This window comes from Physeter macrocephalus, chromosome 7 (genome assembly GCF_002837175.3).
Source record: "Physeter macrocephalus isolate SW-GA chromosome 7, ASM283717v5, whole genome shotgun sequence".
In the NCBI taxonomy this organism is placed as follows: Eukaryota; Metazoa; Chordata; class Mammalia; order Artiodactyla; family Physeteridae; genus Physeter; species Physeter macrocephalus.
The window spans coordinates 67609019-67628417 of NC_041220.1; the positions used below are offsets into that span (position 1 = coordinate 67609019).

General features: G+C 38.7%; 1 long non-coding RNA gene and 1 pseudogene across 1 annotated transcript in view; one reads left to right on the forward strand and one right to left on the reverse strand.

Moving 5' to 3' along the window:
* LOC114486530 (uncharacterized) overlaps nt 1–8528 on the forward strand; it is a 14069-nt gene extending 5541 nt beyond the window's left edge. The window contains exons 2-5 of the long non-coding RNA XR_003680392.1: nt 2774–2892; nt 5597–5705; nt 6292–6407; nt 8328–8528. This is a non-coding gene — a long non-coding RNA (uncharacterized lncRNA). The remainder of the gene's footprint in view (nt 1–2773; nt 2893–5596; nt 5706–6291; nt 6408–8327) is intronic.
* Nucleotides 8529–18256: 9728 nt separating this feature from the next.
* Nucleotides 18257–18721, reverse strand: LOC102977879 (peptidyl-prolyl cis-trans isomerase A-like; annotated as a pseudogene).
* Nucleotides 18722–19399: the final 678 nt, after the last annotated feature.

Sequence of the window (19399 nt, forward strand, 5' to 3'; positions counted from 1 at the left end):
ACGCGCAGGCTCAGTAGTTGTGGCTCACGGGCCTAGTTGCTCCACGGCATGTGGGATCCTCCCAGACCAGGGCTCGAACCCGTGTCCCCTGCATTAGCAGGCAGATTCTCAACCACTGCGCCACCAGGGAAGCCCTATTCATTTCTTAATTCAACACTGACTAGCTGTGTGACCATGAGCAAGTGAACCATCTTCTCTAGAACTTGACCTCAGTTTCATCAACTGTAAAACAGGGGATAATAATAGTATATCTCCAAGGTTTTTATGAGGACTAAATGGGATAATATTTACGAAAGGCTTGGACCAACGTGTGACACATAGGTAACACTAATTGTTAGCTTAACTCTTGTAACCCTTTATGTGCCAGGCTTGAGTTTAATCTTTTTTTCTTTTTTCACTTAATACAGTTAAAAATGGCCAACCCTCTTATCAGCTACCAGCCTTGCACAAGGGAAGAAACAGAGTGGAGAAATTCTTTTTTTTTTTTTTTTTTTCTTTTGCGGTACGCGGGCCTCTCACTGTCGTGGCCTCTTCCTTTGCGGAGCACAGGCTCTGGACGCGCAGGCCCAGTGGCCATGGCTCACGGGCCCAGCCGCTCCGCGGCATGTGGTATCTTCCCGGACCAGGGCACGAACCCGTGTCCCCTGCATCGGCAGGCGGACTCTCAACCACTGCGCCACCAGGGAAGCCCAGGAGAAATTTTCTGTGTTGGTCAGGAAAGGCTTTATAGACTTGAATGTGGCATTAATTATTTTCTGTTGAACAAATTACCTCAAAACTTAGCTGTGTAAAACAATAAGTATTTAGTATCTCACACGGTTTCTGAGGCTCCAGAACTGTCAGTACCTTAGCTGGGTGGTTCTAGTACAGGATCTCTCATGAGGCTGCAATGAAGTTGTTGGCTAGAGCTGAAATCATGACGGGACTGGAGAATCTGCTTTCAAGTTCAGTCATGTGGCTGTAGGCAGGAGGCTTCAGTTCCTAGCCACTGGGTCTCTCCCTAGGGCTGCTCATGACCAGGCGACTGGCTCCTCCATCACAAGTGATGAGAGAGAGAGAGAGGGAGAGGGAGACCAAGATGGAAGCTGCAGTCATTTTATAGCTTAGTCTGGGACATGTTCTACTATCACTTCTGCTATATTCTATTTATTGAAGCAAGTCAATCAGTCCAACCTGTACTGAAAGGGAAGGGAATTAAACTTGAAAGGAACAGTACCAAAGAATTTGTGAACATAATTTTTATTTTTTTAATCTTTTTCTTTTTTAATTACTTTTATCTTTGGCTACGTTGGGTCTTCGTTGCGCGCAAGCTTTCTCTAGTTGCAGAGCGCGGAGGCTACTCTTCGTTGCAGTGTGTGGGCTTCTCACTGCGGTGGCTTCTCTTGTTGTGGAGCACAGGCTCTAGGCGTGCTAGCTTCAGTAGTTGTGGCATGCGGGCTCAGTAGTTGTGCTGCATGGGCTTAGTTGCTCCACAGCATGTGGGATCTTCCCAGACCAGGGCTCAAACTTGTGTCCCCTGCATTGGCAGGCAGATTCTTAACCACTGAGCCACCAGGGAAGTCCCATGAACATATTTTTAAAACCATTGCAGGTGTGGAAGGAAAAGTAAGGTTTTGCTAGGTAAACAGAAACAAATTTACGACAGGCAAGGGGGCAACAGAAGCAAAAGAATAGAGATACTAGATTACATGCCATGTAATCTGGCATGGCTAGAGAATTGAGGGAGTTGTTTTATTCCTATTTTATTCCTATTTATTTCCTCATTTTTAAAATGAGGAAACTGAGGCTTAGAGAGGTAACTTTCCCGATATATATTATACACTTAGTAAATGGCAGAGCTGGGTCCTAAATCCGTATAATTCTGATTATAGAATCCATGATCTTATTACTACCTGTACTGGGCAGGGTTCTCCAGAGAAACAGAACCAAGAGGATGCATCTATGTCTCCATCTCTACCTCTATATGGAGAAAGATTTTGAGAGAGAGAGAGATTTATTTTAAGAAATTGGCTCATGGTTGTAGAGGATTGGTAAGTCCAAAATCTGCAGAGGCTGGCATACTGCAACTTTATGGAAGAGTTGCAGTTCAAGTTCAAATGAAGTTTGCTGGCTGAATTTCTTCTTGCTCAGCCTTGGTTATATTGAGACCTTCAGCTGGATGGATAAGGCCCACCCACATTACAGAGGGTAATCTGCTTTATCCAAATTCCACCAATTTAAATGTTAAATCTCATCTAAAAAACACAAAAATACCCTTCACAGAAACATCCAAAATAATTGTTGACCAGGTATCTGGGTACCATGGCTCAGCCAAGATGACACATGAAATTAACACATGAAATTATACTACCCTCTACAATAGTGACAACTTGGGGACCAGACTGCAAACAGCCCTGAATGTCATACTAAGCAGTTAGTTGGACTTATGAAAATTAACCAGTGGCTCTGTCTGAGAGACATGACCTTGAACAAGTGATATTGGATGGGGTGTTCCCATAGAATATTGTAATTCCTTTAGGAAATGTATCTTGGAATATTTGTCTGTCATGCTTGATCTTCAGTCCTGTTTTGACAAATGACAAATACCGTTTTTATTAACATTATATTTTTTCCTTTCAATATCTTCCTTTTCAAGCCATATATTTTTAGTAATTAGCCTTTCACATATTTTGAAATGACTTTCATTTCAAAAATATTTTTCTCTATTATTTATTCTCCCCTATTTGGAGATTTTCTCTTAACTTTTTCATTCACTTTGATGCTTTATTTCAAGGTTTCCTTTTAGTCATGCCTCCTACGAGAATGAAATGTGAAATTAGGGAAGAAGACAAAAATATGGGTGCAAACTAAAGAACCCAGTTTGTACATCAGCTGGACGTGGTGATTCCAAAGGTATAAATATTGTTCAAGTATCATTTCTTTGCTGACTGTGAATAAGAAAAGCTGTTTCAAACTTGCTGCTGGAGCTATTTCTCTTTGTAACTAACATAGAGCAGGAAACTCTTAACTTTTTTTGTGGAGCCTCAGAATTTAAAATTGCACTGGTCCCAACCTGTTCTGTTGACTCACTCCAGTCTGGGTCCCCACTGAGGACATAACACAGATAAGGGGTGGGCTGGAGAGTGTTGTGAGGACACCTGAAAGTGATGTGGAGTATACATCTATAGATACACCCTACCAGGAGAGAACAGGGAGCAAAATCTAGAAAACCAGTAGAGCAAAAGGTACAACAAGTTGGAAAGGAAAGCAGAACTGGACTTTCAGAATAAATAGCGGTTGAGACCTGCTGGTAAAGCATAAAACAAGGTTAGAGAGTTTGGGAGCTAAAGTTTGGGCTATGGATTTAGCCCATTTTCAGCTTTCCTTCTTAAGAACAGCATGATATAATTTGTGAGCTTGAAAACACGGAGGGGGGGTGGATAACACCACTAGATGGTTTGGTGAATTCTAGCAGACGAGCAGATTTTGTGTGAGTGAAGAAGACAACACCATTCAAAGGAGAAGCTAGTTTCCTAAAAAAGGAACATTTAATGCATCAGTGCTCTTCTGTGTTCCTTTCTCTCTCTCCCCTATCTCCTGTTGCTATACTGATCATTCTACAAGCTCAGTCATGTGTGATTTCCATCTTTAGTGCTATGAAAAAAAGGGCTTCATTAATAGCATGAAAGAACAAATAAAGGTTTTACCAAAATCAGTTTCTTTTATTTTCTAACATATCAGCACAAATATTATGTCAATGATATAGTGGAGGTTTTGATAGTTTATTTATCTTTAATAAAATTATACCTAAACCATCTTGGAAAAATAGTTTTCTTATTTTACCTTGAAAGATTGCCAGTGGAGGTATACTTATAAATTCTCTTAGTAATCCATTCCAAAGGAAAAGTCTCCTTTTAGTTGTGTTCCTTTGGGGATTTCAGAAAGCTATTCTTAATATGTTGCTCATTTGAACTGTGTGATAGTGGAAACTAAGACCCAAAGATCTGACCGTATGAAATACTCTTTGGATCAACCCAGCTAATTTTGACATAAATCTTAGAAAATGATCTGCTAATTTTGACTTAAATCGTATTTATACTTATAACCACTTTCATTTTAAAGTGAAAAAATACATACCCGAAATCCACTACTCTAAAGTATAAGATAATTTCCATTCCTGAATCCAAAATGTCTTCTGAATGCTTAAGGATAATGTTGGGTAAGGAGGAAAGATAATGCTGGAGAAATATGGTGAGAGAAATCAAGCTTTATGCTGAAGAAACTGCAGTTTTCTATGGACCTTCCTTTCCTCCCACAATAACAGATCTCCTCCTTCAGACCTCTCAGAGAGGCCCACTGATCAGTTTTTACAGGTCCATTGAAACTTGGCCTCCTGGCCACTATCAGGAATTTACAATCTACATATAAATAGGTAATGAATATTAAAAGATTAATTTGAATGCCAAGTCAGTTTTTTTTTTCAACCAGAAAATTGTTGAATATAGAACAGACTTCCTTTGACAGCTACTCCCACATACATTATAATATATGTACCATATTCCTTACTGTAGAAAGTTACAGTTAAGGTCATAGAAACTGAGTCTTGTCCATATGAAATAAACAAGGCTATCGATGTTACTAATAGTATTGCTTTTATATTTATACGTATATCTTGTATGTGTAAGTATCTTGCTCTTTGCCTTTGCCTTTAAAATATATTACTGCTTTAGTTTTTAAAACTGTTCAAAAGCCAAGGGGTTATTCACTAATTTCTCATTCGTCACTACATTCAAATTGAATTTATAAAATGATAGTGTCAGAGAGCGTATGTTGATTTTTATAAGTTTGATATAGCTAAACAAAGGAAGCAAGACAAAATGCAATTTCCTATGCTAACAATGCCAGGATCCTTTATCATAATACTAAAATTATCCCTAATGTTAGGAGTTAGATTAGAGTAAAAACCAACAATAGGAAAGGTTTTCAAAAGATTCTTTTGAGTACAGGGCCTTTTTTGTATTGAGTCAACAACTTTACATTAAAAAGTTCAGTAAAAAACCAAAAAGCAAAAACAAACAGAAAATTCAGTGAAGTGTGCTGTAATCAGTACATATCCCCAGCTTCCACAGCAGCTTGAGGGGGTAACGGAAGGGGTAAGTGTCATGACAACAGTGCTGGCTCTGAGCTCCCCCTGTGTAATAGCTGGCACCTCAATTCTCCCAGCACTCCCTTCGCAGGTCCTAGAAGAGTTAACTTGATCTCTTTGCCAGTCTTTAAAAGAATCCCATCTTTTTGTCTCTGCCTGGTTGCTTTGGCACAGCTGCCCTGCTGGCTTTTCAGGTTTCTACTGACCTCAGCATGACACATGGGGGTCACTGCCTCACAGTTTGTACTTAAAATCATCCCTTCCCAATGGCTGATTGATGTTGGATTAGGTCCCTTGCGGTCAACATCTATGTTGTTATAGGTAAAGGGGGAGTGAAGTGAACAAGGGGCCCTCTCTCTGCTGGTGCTACAGTCCTTGCAATGAATTTGTAAGTAGGGTGGTCTTGCTTTCTATTTTTATAGAGCTCACAATGTTGCATTTTATGTTGACACATTTCCTTATGGTTCTTAGCTCTTAGGCTCTCATCAACTTCTGTGGATACTGAATCCAGTAATATTAAATGTGACATTACTTCATCAACCCCTAAAGTGTCTTGACTCTTCAACTTGTAGTTATTCAGGTGAGTTCCCTACCCACTCTGGGTCACCCCAAAGAAATTAGGGGGCAGCCTCTGTCCCTCCTCTGCTCCCTTCCTGTGGAGACCACTCTTGAGTTCCAAAGTATTCTCTCTATCTGAAGGCCCAGTAGAGCCTCTGGTGGCCCTACTTTCTAATGTACGTAAGTAAAGACAGCCCCCATGTTAAATGTAACTTTTACTTTTTAAGAGAAAAATTCACTTTCTGTCGACAAAGAAGTAGAAACATAAAATTCTATTTACAATAAACATAATTATTCATTCATAGACTTATAAATAGTACTATGACTGTTCATTTAATATTATGGTTAGCTAAGACAGAGATGAAGAAAAAGCATTGTATCTGAAGATTACATTTTTTTACTTTCATAATTTTAATTGGCTTTTTAATTTTAAGATTAAATTTGAAATCAGTCTTTATTATTCAATTTTCTAAGTTTTTCTTTTTCTTATCAGAAACATTTTTGTATATAATTTTGTAAATACATTTTTGAATTTAGTTAGATGGAACAACTCAGTTCTTCAGAGTTAACTGGGTTCTTATAAACTGTTATTTACTATCATTCCATAGCTTCTTTTGTCAAGCCTCTTTTCTAAATAAGACCCTCAGAGAAGCTCCTGGGAAGAATTATTTCCTGGGGTGAAGTATCTTGGCCAGAGCAACATCTTTCCAGGTTGTATTTGCTGGTAAGTCGATGAAATTATGTCTTTTCAGTAGAGTCTCTGTTTCTTCTTCCACGAGTAGGCATTTTAAAAAGTGAATTTTAAGTAACTTTCAAATACTTTGAGACTCAGAGTGCAATCAATTCTCAAAGGCACATTTAAACACAACATGGTACATTGTATGGTACAGACCGACGCTGGCGTCTGTTGATTTTGCCAGCCACGGTTACTAGTAAAAGCTGGAGTTATGTGAGACTCTATCTGACTCAATAAACAAATAGCCAAATGTTTACTGAGCATCAGCTGTCTACAAGGCCTCGGAATGAATTGAAATATCAAGCTGACCACAAAACCAGGAGAAAATATTACAAAAACGAGTATGCCTTTTGGGAAATATGCAGTAATGGTAATTTTATGGGAAAATTAGGAACAACTATACAAATATTTTGTGCAACAAAATTAGAAATTTCTGTATACGTCTGGAATGAAATCATCCAAGAAGTCATAGGGCTTTTAATTTGGAGGACATTTTTGATCTGGTCCTACATTGGATTAGGCTTGTACTTACTATTCTTAAGGATTGGAGTAGACCAGATGAAAGGACGCAAATACCCCAAAATTCACAAGCTAGTCTACCATTTTCCAGTGGTCTGGTGTGAAATTTTTCTGCCATAAGTAAAACAAATACTTCCTATTGCTTTTCTAATAGCTAGAACCTTGGCCTTTAGGCTTTACTAGATTGCACAGTTTTGGAGATTCCCAAATTATTTCTTCCCCTAGGGAAAAATCAAAACACTATCATCATCAGGAAACTCTGTCTCTTGTCAGCTGTTTTGTGCTTTTATTCTCATTTCCTTATTCTCCTTATTTAGTCATACTGAACTTACAGTTATATATCTCATCACACTTTTCATATATATTCTTAGGAAATACTTAGAGTTCCCATTTTCCTAAGTATCCTTAAACACTCTTTTATTCTAAGATCCCGCTGAGAGCTTAGTGGATCTGTCTCCCTGCCCAGACCTCTGTTTACTGCCCTTGTTTATTGCCCTGCACAGGTTCCCTGTGCAGTGGGATGTCTATCACCTCTCTAAAAATATGCTGTGCTCTTCTCCTAGATTTGTGTCAGGTTCCAATATATGTGGAGAGAATCACCTGAAAGGTCTGCATAATGATGGCCTTATTTAGGATACTGGCTAGGCTGTTGAAACAACAGACTCAAAAATACAGACACCAAAGTGGTGGCCCTATAGTATGGAGCCTTGTCTATCTTGTTGCTTTCCCATCCTTAGGCAGTTGGCTTCATTTCTGTGTCTGAGAATAGCTAGCTCACTACCATTCCTGATGCCAGCCCGTTTGGAGGGAAAGGAGGGAAGGAAGCACCTAACCCAGAAGTTGCATACAACACTTCTGCTTACATTCTATTTCCTATGCAGTCTTTAGCTATATTTGGACCCAGGTTAAAGTATTATTAGTAGTATGGGAAATAAAGGGTATTGAGAAGACAATTAGCAAACTCTGCCCCACACTAATGTGTTCTAGATCTCTTAAAATATTGTTTTTAAAAAGCAACGGCTAGCATTTGGTGTTTTGGCTGATGCATAACTTCCATCTTAGTTCCCTTGATATTCTTACTAGTATTTGGAGCAGGGGCGGGGGGGCGGAGGTAGTAAGAAAAAAGTAAAGAAAAACTTTTTGATTTGATCTTAGTCCACTGTGCCATGGTCATACCTATGCTGACTTCCCTGCAAAAAGTGTAACCTCTGTACTGCCACAAAGAGCCAGATTATCAGTCTTTAGTCACCATACTTTGAATGTACATTAACTCTATAACATATTAAAGATATAATGAATGCAAGTAAGACTATGAAGCTGAATGTGCCCCTTTGCTAATGTAGCTAAAATCTCCATACATTTGAATGCCCTTCACTTTACTTTTTGTAGGTATAGAGTCTTCCTTTTCGGAGTCCTCATCATCCTAGCTGCATGCCCTGTTGACCCTCAACCTTCTGCTTCTTCAATGCCCACCAGGCTGAGCTTCAACACTCTACTTGCATCCACAGGAAGCCTGAAGTCTTTAGCGCGTTCCACAGGATGTGTACTTCCTTCCTTAACTACTCTAAAAACTGCGGCTGATGAGTACACCATGTCCCCATTAGGGATCTCTGCTGAAGGGAACGGAAATTCCTTCAACTCAGCATTATGAGTATAGGAGGAAAGGATATTTATTGGGAAGTAGAAAGTCATCCAATGGCTACTCCTCCTGGGATCAGATGATCTCTCATCTCTGCTTCTCTGCATGTGTCCACTTGCTCCTCCTCCTTCCTCTATCCCATCCATTTCTGATGTCTCTAAAGCTTTTTGAGGTTCACTCCCCCACAGTTTTCACCTGAGGCTTTGATTTGTCACAACCTCAGGTCTGCACCGTTGTTCCCACTGCTGAGAACTCCTCTGCACAATACGAACAGCTTCAATCTCTGTATTTTGGCTCAACTTCTGAAATGAGAACATCTAACTGACTCAGCCTGAATCAGGTGCTTACTCCTGCTTTCCTGGTGTGGCTAAGAAAGTGGAGTCACCTGAAACAATCATGACCAAAGCAAAGAAGGCAGATTCTCTCAGAATGGGTTGTGAGTGGAAAGATGACCAATATACCTAGAAAGACATAATCTTTTTTATATTTTTAACCCAAGTCCAAAATTGGGCTGAACAGAGTCAGTCCTGTGATAATGTGAGAGTTAAACATCTGGTTAGTTGTGAAATATCATCTGACCAAATACTGTACCGTAACTGGTACCAGGGGGTGATCCCTCAAAGGGTACTATAGGTCAGCTGCTCCCCAGATAACTTGCTACCTGTTGCCTTCACGCACTCATGTTCAAGAATTGGCAGCTGTAGACTTTTCTAAATTGGTATCAACTTCTGGAAATGTGGAGCACTTAAATCCCTGGATTATTTCTTATTTTGGATATTGCTTCTTCATATCTCCTTTTGAAATCTTCCATGTTTTCCACCATGTTCCTTTAAATTATCTCTGGGTACCATTTAGAAACACAAAAGTATATATTACAGATTTCTACAGCAGAAATAGATTAGGTTTCTGTGAGGCTTGAAGTTTATACAGTTTGAGACTTTTTTTGAAGAAAAAATATAAAATTATCAAGACAAAATTAAGTATGAAATTGATTTTCTATTTCAAATGACAAAAAAACCCCACAACAGGTATCTTTTAAATAAATGGTTCTTCAATTTCATTTGGCATAAAATATGGTAATTTTATTAAAATACAGATTTCTAGACAAAGATGCCCATTCTCACTATTTTTATTCAACGTAGTACTGGAAATCCTAGACAGAGCAATTTGGTAAGCAAAAGAAATAAAAGGCATCCAAATCAGAAAGGAAGAAGTAAGATGGTCTCTGTTTGCAGATGACATAATATTACATATAGAAAACCCTAAAGACTCCACCAAAAAACCTGCTAGAACTGATAAATAAATTCAGTAAAGTTGCAGGATACAAAATCAATATACAAAAGTCAGTTGCATTTCTATATACTAAAAATGAACTCTTGGAAAAAGAAATTAACAACCCCATTTATGATAGCATCAAAAAGAACAAGATATTTAGGAATAAATTTAAACAAGGAGTGAAAGAGCTATATACTGAAAACTGTAAAACATTGATGAAAGAAATTGAAGAAGACACAAAGAAGTGGAAAGATATTTTGTGTTCATGGATTGAAATAATTAATATTGTTTAAATGTCTGTACTACTCAAATTGATCTACAAATTCAATGCAATCCCTATCGAAATGCCAATGGCATTTTTCACAGAAATAGAATAAAGAGTACTAAAATTTCTATGGAACCACAAAAGATCCCAAACAGCCAAAGCAATTTTGAGAAAAAAGGACAAAACTTGGAGGCCTCACCTGTACTGATTTCAAACTACATTACAAAGCTATAGTAATTAAAACAGTATGGTATTGGCATAAAAACAGACACATAGATCAATGGAACAGAATGGAAATCCCATAAATAAACCCATGCATATTTGGTTAATTAATTTAAAATTTTTTTTTATTTATTTTTGGCTGCATTGGGTTTTCGTTGCTGTGTGTGGGCTTTCTCTAGTTGTGGCAAGCAGGGGCTGCTCTTCATTGCGGTCCACGGGTTTCTCATTGCGGTGGCTTCTCTTGGTGTGGAGCACAGGCCCTAGGCACGTGGGCTTCAGTAGTTGTGGCGTGCAGGCTTAGTTGCTCCGTGGCATGTGGGATCTTCCTGGAGCAGGGCTCAAACCCATGTCATCTGCACTGGCAGGTGGATTCCTAACCACTGCACCAGCAAGGAAGTCCCTCGTTAATTAAGTTTTGACAAAGGCACCAAGAATTTACAATGGGAAAAGAATATTTCTGTAATAAATGGTGTTGGGAAAACTGGATAGCCACATGCAAAAGAGTAAAACTGGACCCGTATCTTAAACCACACACAAAAACCAACTCAAAATGGATTAAAGACTTGAATGTAAGATCTGAAACTGTAAAACTTTTAGAAGAAAACATAGGGGGAAAACTCCTTGACGTTGGTCTTGGCAATGATTTTTTGAATTTGACACCAAAAGCAAAGGCAAAAAAAGCAAAAATAAACAAGTGGGACTACATCAAACTAAAAAGTTTCTCACAGCAAAAGAAACCACCAGCAAGATGAAAAGGCAACCTACAGAATGGAAGAAAATATTTGCAAAACACGTATCCATAAGGGATTAATATCCAAAATATACAAAGAACTCAGCTCAATGTCAAAAAAACCCCAAATAGTCCAATTAAAAAATGGGCAAGAGAAAAGGGAACCCTCTTGCACTGCTGGTGGGAATGTAAATTGATACAGCCACTATGGAGAACAGTATGGAGGTTCCTTAAAAAACTACAAATAGATCTACCATACGACCCCGCAATCCCACTACTGGGCATATACCCTGAGAAAACCATAATTCAAAAAGAGTCATGTACCAAAATGTTCATTGCAGCTCTATTTACAATAGCAAGGACATGGAAGCAACCTAACTGTCCATCAACAGATGAATGGATAAAGAAGATGTGGCACATATATACAATGGAATATTACTCAGCCATAAAAAGAAATGAAACTGAGTTATTTGTAATGAGGTGGATAGAACTGGAGTCTGGCATACAGAGTGAAGTAAGTCAGAAGGAGAAAAACAAATACCGTATGCTAACACATATATATGGAATCTAAGAAAAAAAAATGTCATGAAGAGATTAGTGGTAGGACAGGAATAAAACACAGACCTACTAGAGCATGGACTTGAGGACATGGGGAGGGGGAAGGGTAAGCTGTGACGAAGTGAGAGAGTGGCAGGGACATATATGCACTACCAAATGTAAATTAGATAGCTAGTGGGAAGCTGCCGCATAGCACAGGGAGATCACCTCTGTGCTTTGTGACCACGAGAGGGGTGGCAAAACACGTATCCATAAGGGATTAATATCCAAAATATACAAAGAACTCAGCTCAATGTCAAAAAACCCCCAAATAGTCCAATTAAAAAATGGGCAAAGGGCCCAAATAGACATTTTTCCAAAGAAGAACTACAAATGACCCACAGGTACATGAAAAGGTGTTCAGCATCACTAATCATCTGGGAAATGCAAATCAAAACCACAATGAGATATCACCTCACACCTTTTAGGATATCTATTATCAAAAAGACGAGATAACAAATGCTGGCGAGGATGTGGAGAAAAGGGAACACTTGTACACTGTTGGTGGGAATGTAGATTGGTACAGCCACTATAGAAAGCAAAAATGGAGGTTCCTCAAGAAATTAAAAATAGAACTTCCATATCCAGCAATCCTACTTCTGGGTATGTACGCAAAGAAAACAAAATCCTTATCCTGAAGAGATATGTGTACTCCCATGTTCATTACAGCAATATACACAATAGCCAAGGTATGGAAACAACCTAAGTGTCCATCAAGAGATGGTGGATAAGGAAAATGTGATACACACATACACACACACACACACACACACACATGCACACACGCAATGGAATACTATTCAGCCTTTAAAAAAGAAGGAAATCCTGCCTTTTGTGACAACATGGATGAACCTGGAGGGAATTATGCTAAGTGATATAAATCAGATAAAGACAAATACTGCATAGTATCACTTATTTGTGGAATCTAAAACAAAATTTGAACCCATAGAAACAGAGAGTAGAATGGTGGTTGCCAGGGGCTGCAGTATGGGGGAATTGGGGAGAGCTTGGTAAAAGGGTACAAACTTTCAGTTATAAGATGAATAAAGCTTGAGGATCTAATGTATAACATGGTCACTATGGTTGATAATACTGTATTGTGTAATTAAAATTTGCCGAGATAGGAGAACTTAAATGTTTTCACCTCTCCTCTGCCCCCAGAAAAAAGGAAAATACGTGAGGTGATGGATGTGTTAATTAACTTGAGTGTAGGAATCTTTTTACAATGTACACATATATCAAATCACATTGTGCACTTTTAATATATTACAATTTTATTTCTCAGTTATACCTCAGTTAAGCTAGAAAAAAACCCACACATGTTAAAAAAGATGGAGAGTGCTACTCACTTGCTACACTGAGAGACAAAAAACAGAAAACAGATTCCTGGGTCCACTCCTGACTTACTAAATCAGAATTTCTGAGGTGAAATCCTCAAAATTTCTGAGGTTATGATGCATGTTAGCACCTGCATCCTCAGGTAGTCTGAAGACCATGTTTTGAGATGAATGAAATGACTACTGTAGTGAATTAAATAAGATTTTAATGACATATTTTTGTGTGTGCATTTACTAGGAATTTCAATTATTATTGCTGTATGAAAGAAAGAAAACAAATTTTGTATACAAGGTTTAACGGGAATTCATCATAAGCTTATATTTTTATTTAGCTGTTTTATAACCAGAAAGAATAAGCCAATGAAGAGAAGGAAAATCAAAAGCTGAAAAAGATAATAATGAATATCATAATATTTCACAGGATATTTACATTATTTGGAGGAGAAAATGCCCCAAGGATGTCATTTTTCCATATCAAAATAAGAAGTAAACATATGAATACTAAATGTAACTTTTAAAAAATGAGACTAATTTTTAAAAATTACTACAAATATTACTATGATGATTGTATTTTATGAAATAAGTGTTTCACAAAGTGGTTATGTACCTGTATAATGCATACACACACACAGAGCAATTTACTAACAGTATAAATAAACTTTGGTTAATCTCATGAGTTAAGAACACTTTTGTGAGTGAATTAATGGTCTTATCACATTAACTCATTTTTAATATGCATAAAGTTCAAAACATATATCTGAAGAGATCACCTACATATTTATTATTATAACTGATAGAAAAATATCAGTTAATGGAGTTTACTGAATTAAATTGCAGAACTAATTTGACCGCCTAAACTGTAGTACTCAAGCACAATCTCTGAAGAATTCATATTTACAATGAAAACATTCTTGTGTTACAGAAAAAAAAAAAAGCCTAACTTTATAGTTTTAGGGAGATACAATACTGTTAAGTAAATTTAGGGGACTTTCAGAGGTAGCAAAATGAGATGGGGAAAACTATAAAATTATCACACTTTTCTGATAATTAGAGCTCAAACTCTTGGGACATAGCTGCATAATTTTTACCCCGAAGACTAGTTCCTTCCTGGCCCTCGAAAACAAAGGGCAGAGCTATCAGTCAGGAATCAGAAATCAGATTCTAAGAGGGTGGTGGGGCGTAGGGCAGCCAAGGATACAGAGTTCTCTGGAACGGAGCTTTCTTATTTATTTTAGACAGAAAACTTTCTACCTCCAAGTGGAAAAAAAGAAAAAAAATCATTCTTACTTTAAAAAAATGTTTCTCTCTGCCAGAACATTAGGAGACAACTGAGCCATCCAAGCCCTGAGGCTCTGTGGCTCATTTGCAAAGTTCACCTTCTTAATCTGCTCTCCGTGCCTCCCTGGCCCTGGGCCAGACCCAGGTTCTCAGTCCTGCCTTTGTGCTAAGGACAAAAGCGAGTTCCGAGCCTAGGCTGCTTTCTCCAGTGAAACTGCCTACCTACTCCAGGTAAGTCAGGGTGTCCCAGGAGAATCCTTGGAACACAAAAAGCATATTGTGCCCAATGAATGCAGCCCTGTTGCAGGCCTGCTTCAGAACCTCATTAGACAATACCATAGCTCTCTGCTGCCTGGAAAGGTTCCTGCATGAGTTTTAAAGCTGTAACATGATTTACAACCTTATTAATTTCAGTTGCAAACTTGAGCACATACAGAGCGCTCTATTTAAACCATGAATAAGCCTGCACTACACTGAGTGGGGTTGTGTCCGTTTGCACAGTTGCACTTTGCCATAGTGTCAAGTTCCACGCTAGGCTTTCAAACAAAAATTTCCAAAAGTAGTGCCTCTGCTTGCAGAGCCTATTTGGACAGTACCCATATATTTGCCACTGTCGCTTCTAAAATGGGTTTCCAGTAGAGTTTGAGGCCCTGGATCTAGAGTAATCTGATTTGTCTTCTAAGACATAGAAACTGAAGCACGAGGCAGCCTTCGTACAGAGAAGGGTTTCTCAGCTTCAGCGCTATTGATGTTTTGGGCTGAGTAGTTCTTTGTGAAAGAGTTGTCTGTGCATTGTAGGATGTTTAGCAGTCTCTGGTTTCCTCGAGGCCTCAAGCATGCTAAATGTAGCCCAGGCAAGCAGTCAACAATAGTTTTATTTCCACCTTCAAGCAGTAAGAGCTGACCTCTGGCCCCTTCCCTTCAATGGAGGGCTTTGAGCCCATTTTCCCTTTAGGAGCTCTAACCAATCACTGCCAACTTCCATCCTGAGCTCTCAGCAGGCCAGGAACTTCAACTTGCTGCTTTACATTTCTGCCTTTTATTCCATTCTGTGAACTACCCCATATCCTTCTAATGAATTCATTTTACACTATTGATTTTTTCCCCAATTCAGTAAATAGCAGCCCTATTCTTCCAGTTGCTCAGACCAGAAACTTTGCAGTCATCTTTGACTCTTTTTTTTTTTTCCACATCCTGTGTCACTCAGTGTCCCCGCAGGATACAGATAGCACTCTAAAAGCGGTATCTGAGAAAAATTCAATGGATTATTTACAACTGTGTGGTCAGGTTAAGGGAAAGTAATAAGGAATGGTGAAGCACCCAAGGGGGAGTCACAGTGAGAAGCCATTACGACCCAAGGCTGGCAGGAGGCAGGGGGGAGAAGGGTTTACCAGAACCAGCAAGAGCTGTGGTCATAGAAGGTGGCTGCCAAACTGTAGCCTGGCAGGGCAGGCGCCAGGAGAATAAATAGTTCTGTCTTGTTCTCCTCCTGCCCTCCAATTTCCTTTCAGTTCATTTCACTGTCTGAACCCAACCAAAGGAGGACAGGAGATTCCAGATGTGTGGTCTGCGGAGGTCAGATTCCCAGTCCCCGGGAAGGAGTAGAGGGTAGATCTGAAGGGGCAATCAGAATCCCTGTGTGCCCTCATCAGCAAATCCGTCAGCTCTGCCTTGAAATACATCCAGAATCCAACTCTCATTCTCTACTTCCCTGATTACCTTCCTAGTCCAAGCCTCTGTTTCTCACCTGGCCAGCTGTATTAGCTTCTATCCCTTTACCAGCTTAATTTTTTTTACAGCATTTATGACCCCCTAAAATATTATGCATGGTTTGTTTATTTGCTTATTGTCTCTCTCTCTCTCCACTAGACTGTAAATTCCATGAAATCACAAACTTAATCTGTTTTTTGAACTGCTATGAAATTCCTTATACATTGTAGGCAGTCAATAAATATTTAATTAATTAATTAATACTTAAGTTGATCTGATTTGGTTTCTGTTGCTTATTATTTCCAAAGAACTTTAGATGATTTCAGGGTGTACACCCCGAATGTCATGTAAAAACCAAATGTAATCTCATTTTGTTTTTTAAAAAAATTTTTTGTGTGTGCATATAAAAAAGAATGGGAGTATATTCAAAAATTTTAGAAGTGATTACCATTAGAGAGTAGGATTTGGGGTAGTTTTCATTTTCTTTTTTGATTTTAACACTTCTGAAATTTTCTACAATGACTACATATGATCCTTGTAATAAGATAAAAGTACCTTTATTTTAAAATTAAACAAAATTATTTTTTTGAAGTAGAGTTGATTTACAATGTTTTGTTAATATCTTCTGTAGTACCTTTATTTTAAAGTACTGACTAGGATCAACCAGATCTTCTATAGAAGTTTGGCAGTTCTTTTTCATCCCTTGGTTCCCTGTCCCTGTTCCGACAGTGGCACTGCCAAACCTTTCCTACTCTTTTTAAGCAGTCATGCTGGATCCATTTCCCACGGTATCTATCCTGCTCTGTGCTGTAGGAAGCTGATCCATGAGATTGTAACAATCTGGCTCCCTGGCCCTCTAGCTTCCAGCTTAGTTCAGCTAATGGCTTTACCTGAAATCTAGAGGGCAAGAGGAGGGTGAGGTCAGACCTTATTCCCCCAGCTCCCTCCTTACCAGTTCCTGCAGGTTGGCTATGTCCCTTTACCGAAAGGCCACAGCTCCTGCCAAGTGGTCCTCTCCAAACAGCTTTCTCTGGGTCCCAGTAACTGCTCCCTCCTCTCTCTTCTCCAGGTCCAGGGAAGGTAATAGTTTTCCCAACCACTAGCCCTGGGGTAACGCACCATCCCTTTTTCTTCCTAATCCTTGCTCACAACTCTATAAACTCTCCTCAAACTACCCAATTCAAGAATTTCATATCTTTTCTTCCAAGGTCCCAACTAAGCACTCAACTCCATCTTCTTCCATCATTCTCAGCAAATGACCTTGCCTCATTCTTTATTTTTTACCGAGAAGGTCTTCTTGTATCAGCTTTCTTCTCATTCCTCAGATGGCCATTCATCATCACATTACTAAAAGTAGTCTATATAATGGCCTGCTCTCGTGCCTAATATTGCCTCTCAGAGTGCATAGCATATCTTGCTCATAGCAGGGCTCTACCCTGTCTTCCTCTTGCCTCTGAGAACATTTTTCCTTCATTGGCTCTTCTTCTTTCTTCCATAATTTAACTCTGGATGTTCCCAATGTGTCAAACCTTGGTTTTGCCCCATGACAAAATTTTTTTAAAGAAGAAAGTTTATCGATTTTTACTACTTTAATTACTTTCATTAGGATAATTTTTTAAATGTATACTTGCTGTCTTATTCATTTAACTAAACTCCAATCCTTTATCTCTTCAATCAGATTAGATATTTTCCATGGATTTCCAATTATCTCCTCCTCCTCAAATCCAGTATCATTTCATTCCCCTCACTTAGATTTTCTCCCATTGTCTGTATTTTTTCCAATGGAATCTACATTTCTTGAGCTCAAGAGTTTAAAACACTGAAGTTATTTTTTAGTGCCTCCATTTTCTGTGCCCCTCAACTGCAATTACTATGTGAATTCTATAATTTTTTTTCTTAAACTCATTTCTCAGAGTTATTTCTTTCCATTCTCACTGTTGTAATCAAAAAAAATTTTTTAACTATAGGCCAAGATTATTTCAATGGTCCCCTAACTTGTCTTCAAGTTCCAGTTTCCCCCATTCCTACAGAAGGATTAAGATTTCTAGAATATTATAATACCATGTGGTTCTAGAATGTGGCTCCCATTAATAATATTTAATAATTACAACATTAACCACTAATATATACTGAGTATTTGCTCTGTGCTGACTGCTACACTAAGTTCTTTTTTACATGGATTAAGTATTTTAATCCTCAGAAGAGTCCTGTAAATATTCAATTGTACAACTGGTAGATTTTTTTTTTTCCTACAAGTCAAATTTATTAGATTTGTCCACAGTCAGCAACGGCGATATTCTTACTGGTCTTGCCATTCCTGGGCCGCAAGTACTCTATGACTCCCAAAATATTCATATCCCCTCTCACCTTGCCAAAGACCTCATGCTTGCCATCCAGCTGCTCAGTCTTGGCAGTGCAGATGAAAACCTGTTAATTGTTTGTGTTGGATCCAGCACTTGCCATGGACAAGGTGCCAGGACTGGTATGACTCAGGATGAAACTCTCATCAAATTTCTCCCCAGAGATGGACTAGCCACCAGTGCCATTATGGCGTGTGAGGTCATCACCCTGGCACATAAATCCCGGAATAATTCTGTGAAAACAGGAAGCTTTACAACCAAATCCTTTCTCCTCGGTGCTCAGAGCACAAAAGTTTTCTGCTGTCTTTGGAAATTTGTCTGCAAACAGCTCATAGGAGATGTGGCCCAAGGGCCCACCATCCGTGGCCATCAGCTCTGAGGTGGTGGTGTCTTCAAAGCCAGAAAAATTTTAGAACATTTAGGAAACTCCCAGATTACCCCGCTACTGGTGGTTCTGGAATGCAAACTCCACATGAAACCAGAAGTCACACTCTTAGTCTTTTCTTCCATGCTATCCAAATCCCTCAACATGACTTCCAAAATGCTCTGCAAATTGCCCCCACCCTTCTGATCCAATATCAGCCTTTGTTTCTCTTTACATTATACTGAGGGTAAGTTCACTAATGCACCATACACACACCATGTTCATTGCAGGTTTTTTTGCCTTGACTTTTGCACCTATATCTTTTTTCCTGTTGTCAGATCAAATTCTCTTTTTGAGTTAAGGTCTGGCTCCAGACCACAAAGAAGTCTTTACGAATGCTGCAGTACATACACATGGATCTTTCTTTTCTCAGAGCCTCTAAGACCACTTACGGTCTGTACCATTACTTTCATATTCAATCAGGAAGTACTTTAATATATATTTAACTGCTATCTGTACAATTGCTATTTATTCACCCCAGAAAAAAAATTCTGAGCCCTTATTATTTTCCAGGCACTGTGTAAATGCTGAGAATACAAAGGTGGGTAAGATTCAGTCTCTGAAAGAGTTTTATCCAGGGAGGCAACATGTATGCAAACTAAAATATTACAATACACTCTGATA